Source organism: Phyllobates terribilis, unplaced genomic scaffold, assembly GCF_046119375.1.
Source record: "Phyllobates terribilis strain yellow unplaced genomic scaffold, ASM4611937v1 Scaffold_3__8_contigs__length_932513732, whole genome shotgun sequence".
Taxonomy (NCBI): Eukaryota; Metazoa; Chordata; class Amphibia; order Anura; family Dendrobatidae; genus Phyllobates; species Phyllobates terribilis.
The window spans coordinates 13170822-13183895 of NW_027362763.1; positions in this window are offsets into that span (position 1 = coordinate 13170822).

Consider the following 13074-nt stretch of genomic DNA (forward strand, 5'->3'; position numbering starts at 1 on the left):
AGCTTCCATTTTTTTTTTTTTTGCCAAAGCCATACCCTCAGATTTGGTTGAATTTGGCATATCAAAAAGGGATTAGGTTGCCTTCTCTTCAGATGAAAGTGAAGCAGGACAGCCGTGTTTCCCAATAGAGGACAGACAAGATGATTAAGGCCATTAGGCTCGCTACGGACATGGATGAGCTCAAAGTACCGAAGTCTATTAAAGACTATGTTTGGGGCTGAAACATCGTAAACGTTTAGCGACTATGTATTATCACTCATTAAAACGAGAGTGGAAGAATCCAAAAAAGTTGTAACCAGCTAAACTTGGTGGCTCAAAGTGTGCAGGAGCAGAGAAAGCCATGGGATCACACGTGTATTAGTCTGCGAAAAGAGTGGAGAGATTACAAGCTGATTAAAAACCATGAATCCATGTAGTGATCAAAGGCAACGTGTTTGGAACGCTCACAACGTTTTGTGTGAGCTTGAACGCCGGTGAGCATTTAAAACGCGTTGCTTCTAATCACTACATGGATTCATGGTTTTGAAAATAAATACCCCTTTTGAGGAAGACACTTCAGCCATCTGGGCCAAGGCCAGGGAAGACACTTCAGCCATCTGGGCCAAGGCCAGGGAAGACACTTCAGCCATCTGGGCCAAGGCCAGGGAAGACACTTCAGCCATCTGGGCCAAGGCCAGGGAAGACACTTCAGCCATCTGGGCCAAGGCCAGGGAAGACACTTCAGCCATCTGGGCCAAGGCCAGGGAAGACACTTCAGCCATCTGGGCCAAGGCCAGGGAAGACACTTCAGCCATCTGGGCCAAGGCCAGGGAAGACACTTCAGCCATCTGGGCCAAGGCCAGGGAAGACACTTCAGCCATCTGGGCCAAGGCCAGGGAAGACATTTCAGCCATCTGGGCCAAGGCCAGGGAAGACACTTCAGCCATCTGGGCCAAGGCCAGGGAAGACACTTCAGCCATCTGGGCCAAGGTACAAAGAATTGTAGCTTTGTCAAAATCCTCCACAATATCATTACTGCCTTTTATATTGGAGGCATTGAAAGACCCCGCAGATGGTCACCTGGGAGTCTTCAGCTGGTTCTTTTAAGCCACCTGTATGGCCAGGTCTTTGATATGGCTGGATCTTCTGGAGATTCAAACTACTTTCCTTTGAAGCCTTATTACTAAGTTATCTTCTTATGATACAAAGGGCAGAAAGCCCTGAGGTTAAAGTGTTGGACAGGGGATATTCAGTCCAAGTCAAGACTGTTCCATACCCTGCCGTGGGGAAATACCTGTTTGGATCTGTGCTGAATGACACTCTATAAAAAGCAGAGGATAGCAGAAAGGAGTTCCCTAGCTTGGTTTTTACCTTTTTCATGAATTAATCCTCTTGAAGGAGAAGATCTATAATATAACTGGAGATGCATCCCTTTGTCTGAAGCCTTTAGAGATTGTCAAGCGTGACGCGCAGTCTGGCTCCAGACAGAAGCACGCATGGAGCCGTTACAGGTAAGAGGAGGTGTATGGCGCCGGAGATCACGGTAGGCGTAGACACTGAACACATACCGCGATCTCCGACGCCATACTTACCTGACCAGGAGGAGCGTTGCTGCGGTGCCTCTCTTCTCGCCGGAGACCGGGGCAGGAGTGAGGCATCGGAATCGGTGCATGCGCATAGCACTATCCAGCGACATTTTACTGAAGACACATTTGCGGTTTAGCTTCAGCAAAATGGCGCCGGACAGCACGGTATGGGCATGCGCGTACTCCGGTGCCGCATTTCTCCGGCAGAACGGGACACAGCGCTGGAGCACAGGGAAGAAAGGAGAGTATAATTGTTTTTTTTTGTATGTGTGCAGCGTGATAGGGATGAGTGGTGCCTTACATACCAGGATTGGGGGGTGAGGGGGCCACACGTACCAGGATTGGAGGGGGCTGAGGGGGCCACACATACCAGGATTAGAGGGGGCCACACATACCAGGATTGGAGGGGGGTGAGGGGCCATGCGTACCAGGATTGGGGGCGAGGGGTGCCATGCGTACCAGGATGAGGGGGTGAGGGGTGCCATGCGTACCAGGATGGGGGGGTGAGGGGGTGCCATGCATACCAGGATGGGGGGGTGAGGGGGTGCCATGCATACCAGGATGGGGGGGTGAGGGGGTACCATGCATACCAGGATTGGGGGGTGAGGGGAGCCATGCATACCAGGATTGGGGGTTGAGGGGAGCCATGCATACCAGGATGAGGGATTGGGTGCCATACATGCCAGGATTGTGGATAAAGAAGCCATGCATGCCAGGATGAGGGATTGGGTGCCATACAAACCAGGATTGGGGGATGAGGGGTGCCATGTATACCAAATTTGGTATGACGAGGCCATACATACCAGGATGAGAGATGGGGTGCCATGCATACCAGGATTGGGGGGTGAGGGGTGGCATGCATACCAGGATTGGGGGGTGAGGGGTGGCATGCATACCAGGATGAGGGATTGGGTGCCATACAACCCAGGATTTGGGGATGAGGGGTGCCATGTATACCAAATTTGGTATGAGGGTGCCATGCGTACCAGGATTGTGGATAAAGAAGCCATGCATGCCAGGATGAGGGATTGGGTGCCATACAACCCAGGATTTGGGGATGAGGGGTGCCATGTATACCAAATTTGGTATGAGGGTGCCATGCGTACCAGGATTGGGGATGAGGGGTGCCATGCATACCAGGATTGGGGATGAGGGATGGCATGCTTACCAGGATTGGGGGCGAAGGGTGCCATACATACCAGGATGGGGATGAGGGGTGGCATGCATACCAGGATTGGGGATGAGGGGTGCCATGCATACCAGGCTTGGGGATGAGGGGTGCCATGCATGCCAGGATTAGGGGTGAAGGGTGCCATGCATACCAGGATGGGGGTGAAGGGTGCCATGCATACCAGGATAGGGATGAGGCGTGCCATGCATACCAGGATAGGATGGGGGCAGCACATAACAGGATGGGGGAATGGGATGGGGGCAGCACAAATACCAGGAGGGGGGCAGCACATAACAGGATGGGGGAACGGGATGGGGGCAGCACAAATACCAGGAGGAGGGCAGCACATAGCAGCATGGGAGACCATATACCAATAAAAAATGCTCGCCACCCGGGCGTAGAACAGGTTCAATAGCTAGTATAATCATAAAGAAACCAGGATAAGTGGGGAGACTACAGGAAGAAAAGTATAGGATTCATGTTTGGAGGTCTCTCCTCCCAAACCAAGAAATATAGACAGTTGACACCATGCCTCGGGTCCAAGGAGGCTGAGATTCTTTCTTTCTGCCTGGGATGATACCCTCAAACAAATGGATTCTCAATACAAATACCATAGACTCCAGACTAAAATTAGTTCTCTGTTCCTCCACAGAACTTCATGTGGACAAGGGACCTGAGTTCAAGGAAATAGTCAATTCTGGAAAAGGAGTTACACAGAAACTTACTACTGCAGCCTTCCATATGTTCTGTCACTGCTGTAAGATATTATATATGTGATTATTCTCCAGGTGGTATGCGCTCCCGGAACACAGTAGGTAGGATGCGGTGATATATTAACCAAACTTTATTAACATAGCATACAACGCGTTTCAGGTCTTATGAGCCTTCTTCAGGTATCTATAATATAATCGTACAAGTGTCCCTCTGTCTGAAGCCTCTATAGACTGCGCATGCGTGACGCGCAGTCTGGCTCCAGACAGAAGCAGGCATCCAGCCGTTACAGGTAAGAGGAGTGTATGGCGCCGGAGATCGCAGTATGTGTAGACACTGAACGCATACCGCGATCTCCGGCGCCATACTTACATACCTGACCGGAAGGAGCGTTGCCGCTTCGCCTCTCTTCTTGCCGTAGACAGGGGGTGGAGTGAAGGCGTCGGAATCGGCGCATGCGCGTAGCGCTGTCCGGCTCTATTTTAATGAAGACACATTTGCAGTGTGTCTTCAGAAAATGGCGCTGGACCGCGCGTTATGGGCTCGTGCGTACTCTGGCGCCACACTCCTCCCCCGGCCTCCGGCAGAACAGGACACAGCAGCACTGGAGCACAGGGAAGAAATGTGAGTATAAGTGTTTTTCATTTTTTTTTTGTACAGCGTGAAAGGGATGAGGGCGCCACGCATACCAGGATTGGGGGATGAGGGGTACCATGCATGCCAGGATTGGGGGATGAGGGGGGGCCATGCATACCAGGATTGGGGGATGAGGGGTGCCATGCATACCAGGATTGGGGGATGAGGGGGGCCATGCATACCAGGATTGGGGAATGAGGGGTGCCATGCACATCAGGATTGGGGGATGAGGGGGGCCATGCATACCAGGATTGGGGGATCATGCATACCAGGATTGGGGGATGAGAGGGGCCATGCTTACCAGGATTGGGGATGAGGGGGGGGCCATACATACCAGGATTGGGGGATGAGGGGTGCCATACATGCAGGATTGGGGGGATGAGGGGGTACCATGCATACCAGGATGAGGGATCAGGGGTGCCATGCATGCCAGGATTGGGGATGAGGGGCGCCATGCATGCCAGGATTGGGGATAAGGGGCGCCATGCGTACCAGGATTGGGGATGAGGGGCGCCATGCGTACCAGGATTGGGGATGAAGGATACCATGCATACCAAGATTGGGGATGAGGGGTGCAATGCATACCAGGATGGGGGTGAGGGGTGCCCTGCATACCAAGATTGGGGATGAGGGGTGCCATGCATACCAGGATGGGGGTTGAAGGGTGCCATGTATACCAAGATTGGGGATGAGGGGTGCCATGCATACCGGGATGGGGATGAGGGGTGCCATGCATACCAGGATAGGATGGGGGCAGCACATAACAGGATGGGGGCAGCACAAATACCAGGAGGGGGGCAGCACATAGCAGCATGGGAGACCATATATCAATAAAAATGTTCGCCACCCGGTCGTAGAACAGGCTCAATAGCTAGTATAATCATAAAGAAACCAGGATAAGTTTCAGCCCATTGATTTTGATAAAAGCTCGGGATCGGCTGAAATGTCTTCTGTGGTTGTTCATTAAAAACATATTTGAGTGCCGGGATTTGACTGTATTGATGTAACTGCATATTTACGGCTAAACGTCCGTCACCGTAGTTTGTTTTGGGTATTTTCATTACAGTTGACGACGGATTGTTCCTCTGTAAACACTACGGGAAGGGAAAAGGATGTTTGGGGAAATAGAGGAAAGATTTGTAAGATTGTAAAACCTCAGTGTTGTAGCGCAGGTTCGCCTGTACGGTACATGCATATAATTAATCCAATTCTTAAGGTGTAAAAGGGTAATAGGCGGCCGGTTTTTAGAGGTATGCCAGCGGGCAAAGCTATAAAAAAGATGGTAAATCCAGATTGTTAGGTGCCGTGCTGTATAGCACGGAGGTTCAGCTGTTGACTGTTTGTATCATATTTAAATGTTTCTGTATTCTCTAGGTGAAAATATTCACTTTAAATAAGTCAGATAGTTCTTTTGGGATCAAACTGTGTAAGATTTGGTGTACTCGCTCCTCCGTGTCCTGAAGAACACTCCAAGTACACGACTTACACTAATACCATGTGTCCTCCTACAGACCTGGAGTAGTTAGACTGATAATAGTCTGGCGGGAAAACAGTGGAAGTATGAGCGTTATTCAACCACAAGATGAGGACAAACATGGCTTCGACATAAGTTAAGCTCTGAAGCCCAATCATGAGGCCCTGTGCAGTTATGACACGCGGAAAAGTGAAGTCAAACCATGAGACGTACGGCCAAGGCCAGAGGTCCAAAGTCTAGCTTCCGTAACTGGAGCCAAACTTCAGCACATAAGGCCAGTAGGCCTCGCCCTTCGAGACATTTACCTGTGCTGCCTCCACCACATCCCATAGCTTCACCCCTTCCTCCCTCATAACCTTCACCTACTGATATCATTAGAAGAACAGCGTAATGCCGAGAGCCCACCATGGTGGGAAGCAACGTCACAATCACCAATACTGCATTATTGGAGAAGGTGCACTGGCTGGCTGTTGACTGAGGGACCTCTACCCAGAGAGATGTTGGCCCCGGACGGCTTGACAGGGGGAAAGGCAATCAAAGACCCCCCCAGCGATCCACCTGAGTAGGTACTCTGACACAGCAACTGATGGCTGAGGGACCTCTACTCAGAGAGGTGTCAGTCTGGGACTACTTGGCCCCAAATCCATACAATGAAGCTCAACATGATATCTATGAGCACTATTCCCTGTAGGGACAGGAAAAACACTGGAGGTTGGAGTAGACAGGGACGGCCCTTTAACCTTGCTGTGATCCTGTCCCTACATAGGTCAAGGAAGGACTACCCCCTGATGTGCAGCTGAGAGTACTGGAAAAAGAAAATATCAAAGTCGTATAGAGGCTAAATGAACTCTCTCCACCTCTACTATCCAATCTCTTTTTTTGGTGGCTAGAAGCAGAGAACCTTTCCAGAGATGTCCTGGATGAATCAAATACCCCAGATTATAACAGACACGAGTGTTCAGACATGGGGAGCTCACCTAGGGGGACTCATTTTTGGTCAAGGGCCTGTGGTATGACGAGGAGAAATCTGGTTCTTCCCAATCTGAAAAAAAAACTTTCGGCAATAAAATTAGTACTACGAGAGTTAAATCCCGGTATACAGGGTTTACCATGTAAGGATCTTATCAGACAACATTGTTACAGTGTAAATCAATGAGTCTGGCAATAGATCGAAGCATGTGATCACTGACCAAACTGCCAGCAAATATAGTAAAAACTAAATTTTATTACATAAGGAAATATGCAATAACACACGAAGATACAAATACATGTAAAAAAAAAGCACCTCAGACTGTGAGGGACAACAGGGTACAGTATAAAGCTACCATAGGCATCACAGTCATATACCCAAAAACCGTTAAACATTGAGACAGTAGCAGTTAATGAGTGAATTCCGCAACACATAAGTGTATCAATGCGCAGTATAGGCATTAGAGACAGAACCCAAAGCAAGTCAACCATCCCTATCACACATTCAGTGCAAGGTATATAGTCAGTGTTCAGGAGGCTAGAGAGAGTATAAAGTATGCAGGTTCAGTCATGCATAGCGCCCCTGTGCCGCCTCCTGTGTCACATGATTTCCGGTTTCCGGCCCATGGAACGCACAAAAACATAAACGCTACCAAAACGCAGGCGTCCGCCCAGGACTGTATTAGATTTCAAATCTGGACGCTGGTGGCAGAGAATAATATTAATAATCGGGCTATTCTGAAGCTGACTGTGACGGTACGTGGGCGTAAACACAGATTCCATGCGTTGGTATCCCGAGGTGTGATGCCATACTCTCACTGGCCACTTGCCAATATCCACATAGCGAGTAGTCTGGATCATGTGCTCGCGATTCTGGATGAAATACTGACAGTGTGACGGCAACGTTGAGATATTGTGTGATCTCCCCGGTGTCGTCCCTGTGGTGATCCCTGACAGGGTTCTACCAGAGTTTGCAGATCTGCTATCCCAGGGTCCAGTTCTCAATCTTCAGTTGTCCAGCCTACATTTGACAGCATGGAATTTGAAATAGTATGGTAGAAAAAAAGGTTTTTCGTCTAATCTGGTCTCTACATTGCAAAAAAAGTAGGAGGCCAATAACCATGAAAATATACAGTTGAACATGGTGTAATTTCCTACATAGTTCGGGGTTGAAAAAAGAGGATGGCATATTAGTTCCAATTTGGAATTTCTCCAGGAGGGATTAGAGATAGGACTGTCTAAGAGTACACTAAAAGTTCTAGCGTCAGCATTAGATACTTTATATGCTTGTGACCTTGCATGTAATCGTTGGATATCTTGGTTCATAAAAGCATGCTTTGGTTTTAGGCCAGTGTCCACCACAAAACTTTTTTTCCTGGGACTTGAATTTGGTACTCACGACTAGTGTTGAGCATTCCGATACTGAAATATCGGGTATCGGCCGATATTCGCAGTATTGGAATTCTGATACTTAGTTCCGATACTTTTAGAATATTGGATACCGGAATCGGAAGTTCCCATAATGCAATGAGCCATTTTATTCAGCTAATGAGGATCCTAAGAAGTGTGGGCACATCCTGTTAGGCATGTAGGCATCTTAACTAATGGCATGGCTGTGATTGGCTGCTGAAATGATGTCATGATGCACTATTAAAGCCGCCGCCGCCATTTTCAGCTCACTCTGCTGTGAATTCAGTTAGGGATAGGACGCTGTTGTTCTGAGGGACAGTTTTAGCTACCAATTTGGTCTATTCTGCTTTACCCAAGCTACTTTATAAATCGCTGTGCCTTGCAGCGCTAGTGCATAGTTCTCTGTGCTGTTCACCGCTGTCTGCAAGGTCTGTGTGTGTGTGAGTGCAGCTCACCCTGTAGTGTGTGCTTCAGCCACGTCTGGTTGTAGTGCACTCAGTGTGTGTCACTGCCTCATACATTGTCCTTTTTTGCCAATTCATAATTTTTCCTGATTTCTCCTATTAGTGTGGTGGTTCCATCCGTATTCAGCTAAATTGGTTCCAAACACACTATATAGGAGTAGATAGAGGAGCCTTTCTGCAGCATTGGGCCCTGCAGCCCCAGCCAGATTAGTATTAGCCTATATTTTGTAGCCTCATCTATTGCATTGTAGGTTACCTTCCTACATTGTAATAGCTACAAAAAGTTTGTGATACTATCGTTATTACATCTTTGGGCACATCCAGTGTCTTTTTGTGACAAAAAAAACCTAAATAAAGTTCACCAAACTCTCCACTTTACAGTTGTGTAGGCCACATTAGCTCATATTAAAGTCTAGTCCACACTTTATAAAATTAGCGTTTCTTATACCTGTTAGCAGCTGTTCAGGAATAAGCACACTAAGCTCTTAGTACTTTTCTGCCTATCTTTATCAGTCTACCAAGATGAAGAAGGCAGGGAGTAAGGCATGTGGTAGTGGTCGTGGGCGTGGGCGTGGAGTTTCTGCAGGGAGAGGACGTGAGGATTCTGTGCCTGCAGGGAGAGGACGTGAGGATTCTGTGCCTGCAGGGAGAGGACGTGGGGATTCTGTGCCTGCTGCGGGCACCAGTGACTCAGCATCCCCCAGTTTTACCAGGGAACAGTCCTTTATGCGCAGCTTTGTAGGAGCTAGCCGTACCCCACTGCTGCGGGAGGACCAAATTGAAGCCGTTGTCTGATGGATGGCAGCTAACGCATCAACTTCAATTAGTTCCAGATCCTCTCAGGTCCTGAGCACTGAAGAGCACCCATCTGTCTCTTCACCACCTGCGAAATTGCCCAGGCAGTCACAGAGCCCTGGACAGGAGCCATCTCTACTTCAGTTCTCTGAATCTCTTGGCTTGGAAAGAGGGGGCCAGCCAAGCAGAATTCGAGAATTTGAAGAAGAGGTAGTATGCAGTGATGCGCAACTGTTTTGTCTCTCTGAATCTGAAGAGGCGGGTGGGCCAGTGCCTATGGTCAGCAGCACACCTCAGTATGCATCTGATGATGAGACTCAGGTGCCACTTTCTGGTGTGTACTGTGCTGTCGAGACTACCCAGGAGAAGCAGTTGTTTGAAGAGGGTGGTGTAGATGATGAGGTCCTTGACCCATCATGGCGTGAGGGACAGGAAGGTGGTGGAAGCAGCTCTGATGAAGAGATTCCCCGAACGGCCCCAAAAGGAGGGAGAGGGAGGGTGCAGACTTGGTTGCCTGTAGCCTCCACTTCGGCACCCATTAGGAGCATGGCTCTTCCAAAACCCAAAGCGGGCGCTCCCAAGACTTGCAGTGCCTGGTCCTTTTTTGACACAGTTGCAGATGACATTTGCTTTGTCAAATGCAAGCTGTGTAATCAGAAGGTGAAAAGAGGGAAAAGTGTCAGCAACCTCTGTCGGGGTCGTAGCGACATTCCACTCGTCCTCCAGTCACTCCAAATTAAGGCTATGAGCATGGGTCAACCATTCAAAGAATGAGTCAGACAACAAGCTGGTTCAAACTCAGAGCATGCTCAGAAGGCTACTGGCAAGCCACGATCTCAGCAATGTTCTGTCTTTATTTCCGCATGCACAAACTTAAATACACTACATAATGGGGAGGGGAAAGGGGTTGTTCGGGGCGGGGTAAGCCATAAATGGATTGTTCGGGGCGGGGTAAGCCATAAATATCTAGTATCCGGCCACTCCTGATTGGTCCACGACTCCTTAACTCAGTCTCTGGGCAGACAACCGTCAGTTGATGATTCGGTTTCATTTCTCTGAAACAGGTGCTGGCTGATACCGGCGCCATCTTAGCATAAATTTCAATCTAAGTAACACGTAGCAAGGAAAGCTTATTGTTATAAGACACAAAATGGTGGTTAGTACATAAGCAAAGCGTATAAAAGTATAAAAGTAGAGAAAATATATATTCTTTTTTACCCTGACACCTCAATACCACAAATATGTGGAAACATGTGCGGACCAAGCACATGGTGGAGTTACAAAGACACACTGAAGACCTAGGCCAACCTACAGCGCCACCTACCACCTCTTCAGCTCGTGTTGTAGCCTCTTCCTCCAGCTTACACACAGCTGGTTCGGCTTCCTCACAGGATCGCTATGGAAGAACCTCTGGCACTGTTGTACAGAGACACAGTGTCATTCCACCTACAGCACCACGTTCCCTGTCATCCTCACACTCCCAGGCCAGTCTACAGCCATCGTTAGCACAGGCATGAGAGAAAAGGCACCCATACTCGGCAAACCACCCCCGAGCACAGGCTCTGAATGCTGGCATTGCTAAACTACTGGCCCTTGAAATGCTATCATTCAGGCTGGTGGAGACTGACACCTTCCGTAAGTTGATGGCATTGGCAGTCCCACAATACAACGTGCCCAGCCGCTTTTATTTCAGCAGGCAAGCCATCCCTGCCCTGCAACAGAATGTGGAGGGAAAAATTAAACATGCGCTACAAAACGCCGTCAGTAGCAAGGTCCACCTGACCACCGATGCGTGGACCAGTAAGCATGGACAGGGACGATACCTTTCCCTCACTGCCCATTGTGTAAATGTTGTGGAGCCGGGTACAGATCTTGAGAGTGGCGCTGTACGTGTTCTGCCAACTCCAAGGATTGCAGGAATCCAGTCTGTACACATTGACTCCTCTTCATACTCCAGTTCCTCTGAATCAGCGCTGCAGGAGCCGTCACGGTCTACCTCCACATCGACCCGTGAACGGTTACCTGTTATGATGACCGATATGAGCACAGCCATGGCCAAACATCAACAGGCCGTATTAAAATTTATTTATTTGGGGAATCGAAGCCACTCAGCGCAGGAGCTCTGGAATGCCATCAAGCAGCAGAGCGATGTGTGGTTTGTGCCAGCGAATCTCCAGCCAGGCATGGTAGTATGTGACAATGGCCGAAATCTGGTGGCAGCTCTGGGCCTAGGCAACCTCACTCACATCCCATGTCTGGCACATGTGCTCAACTTGGTTGTGCAGAGTTTTTTGAGGGACTATCCGGATCTTGATGCACTGCTGCACAAGGTCCGCATAGAGTGCGCTCACTTGCGGCATTCCAGCAACGCAAGATCGCACATTGCAGCTCTGCAGCGCCGATTATGTCTACCAGAACATTGCATCATATGTGACCTACCCACCAGGTGGAATTCAACGTTACATATGTTGGAGAGGTTGTGTGAGCAGCAGGCAGCAGTAATAGAGTACCAGCTGCAGCAGGCGCAAACAAGTCGCAGTGCGCGCCGTTCACACTTCACCACCACTGAGTGGGCCTCTATGAAGGACATTTGCCACATTTTGCCTGCCTTCGATTATTCCACTCGGATGGCGAGTGCAGATGATGCACTAGTCAGCATGACTATCCCCCTTATCTGCCTGCTTGAAAAAACACTGCAAGCACTAAGGGAGGAGGTTTTGGAAGAGGTGGAGGATGAGGAGTCACAAATGCCATCTGCTTCTGTACAGTCTGCGCAACGTGGTTCCTCACAAAGGCCTAGGCAGGGGACACTTTGTGAGGAGGATGAGGAGGAGTCAATGGATGAGGAAGACATCTGTCCAGAGGAGGGAGGTACACAATGCTCTAGTAGTCAGTATCTACAGCAAGGGTGGGGTGATGCAGAGCAGGCAGAGATCACGCCTCAAGCAGGGGACAGCGTTTCTTGGCCAGTTGGCTGTCTGCAGCACATGGTTGATTTCATTCTGCAGTGCCTGAGAAACGACCGCCGCATCGCCCACATTCTCAACACGGCTGATTATTGGGTGTCCACCGTCCTAGATCCTCGCTACCGGGACAACTTACAAAGCCTCATAACACCGTTGAACCGGGAGCGTAAAATGCGGGAGTAACAAGACGCACTGATGCATTCAATCATGTTCTCAATTCCACCCGAGAGCAGTGCTGCTAGTGCTTTCCAAAGCAGCTCAGTGCGTCGAGGCAGTGGAGGAAGCTCTGCACAAAGAAGGAACAGAAGCAGCGCCTCAGCACAAGGCAAGACCAGTATGGCCCAAATGTGACAAACTTTTGTGTCCCCGCCACAAATGTCTACACCATCACAGACGGCTCCAGTCAGCAGGAGGCAACGTTTCCGTCAGATGGTGACAGACTACATGTCTTGCCCTCTCAGTGTACTCCCAGATGGCTCTTCTCCCTTCAAGTTTTGGGTCTGTAAGCTGGATACATGGCCAGAGCTTAGTCAATATGCATTGGAGGTGCTGGCTTGCCCTGCTGCTAGTGTATTATCGGAACACGTCTTTAGTGCCGCAGGTGGTGTACTAACAGACGGTCGCATGCGACTATCCTCCGATAACGTTGACCGGCTTACTTTTTTGAAAATGAACAAGGCCTGGATCTTGCATGAATTTGCCAGTTCTCTTCCAGATTAAATAATTGGTTGGCAACAGTATCCAGGTCTCCTGTTGTGTTCATGTTTCTACCACCTGAACTGTAATCCCTGGGCTCCAACACCGCCAGTTGCAGCTCAGAATTGCCGTCTGCACAGTCAACACTTGCTGCCATGCTATTTGGGTTCAGTAACGTCAGTAACGTGTTCCCCAGCTGTGTGCCCGGCAATTTCTC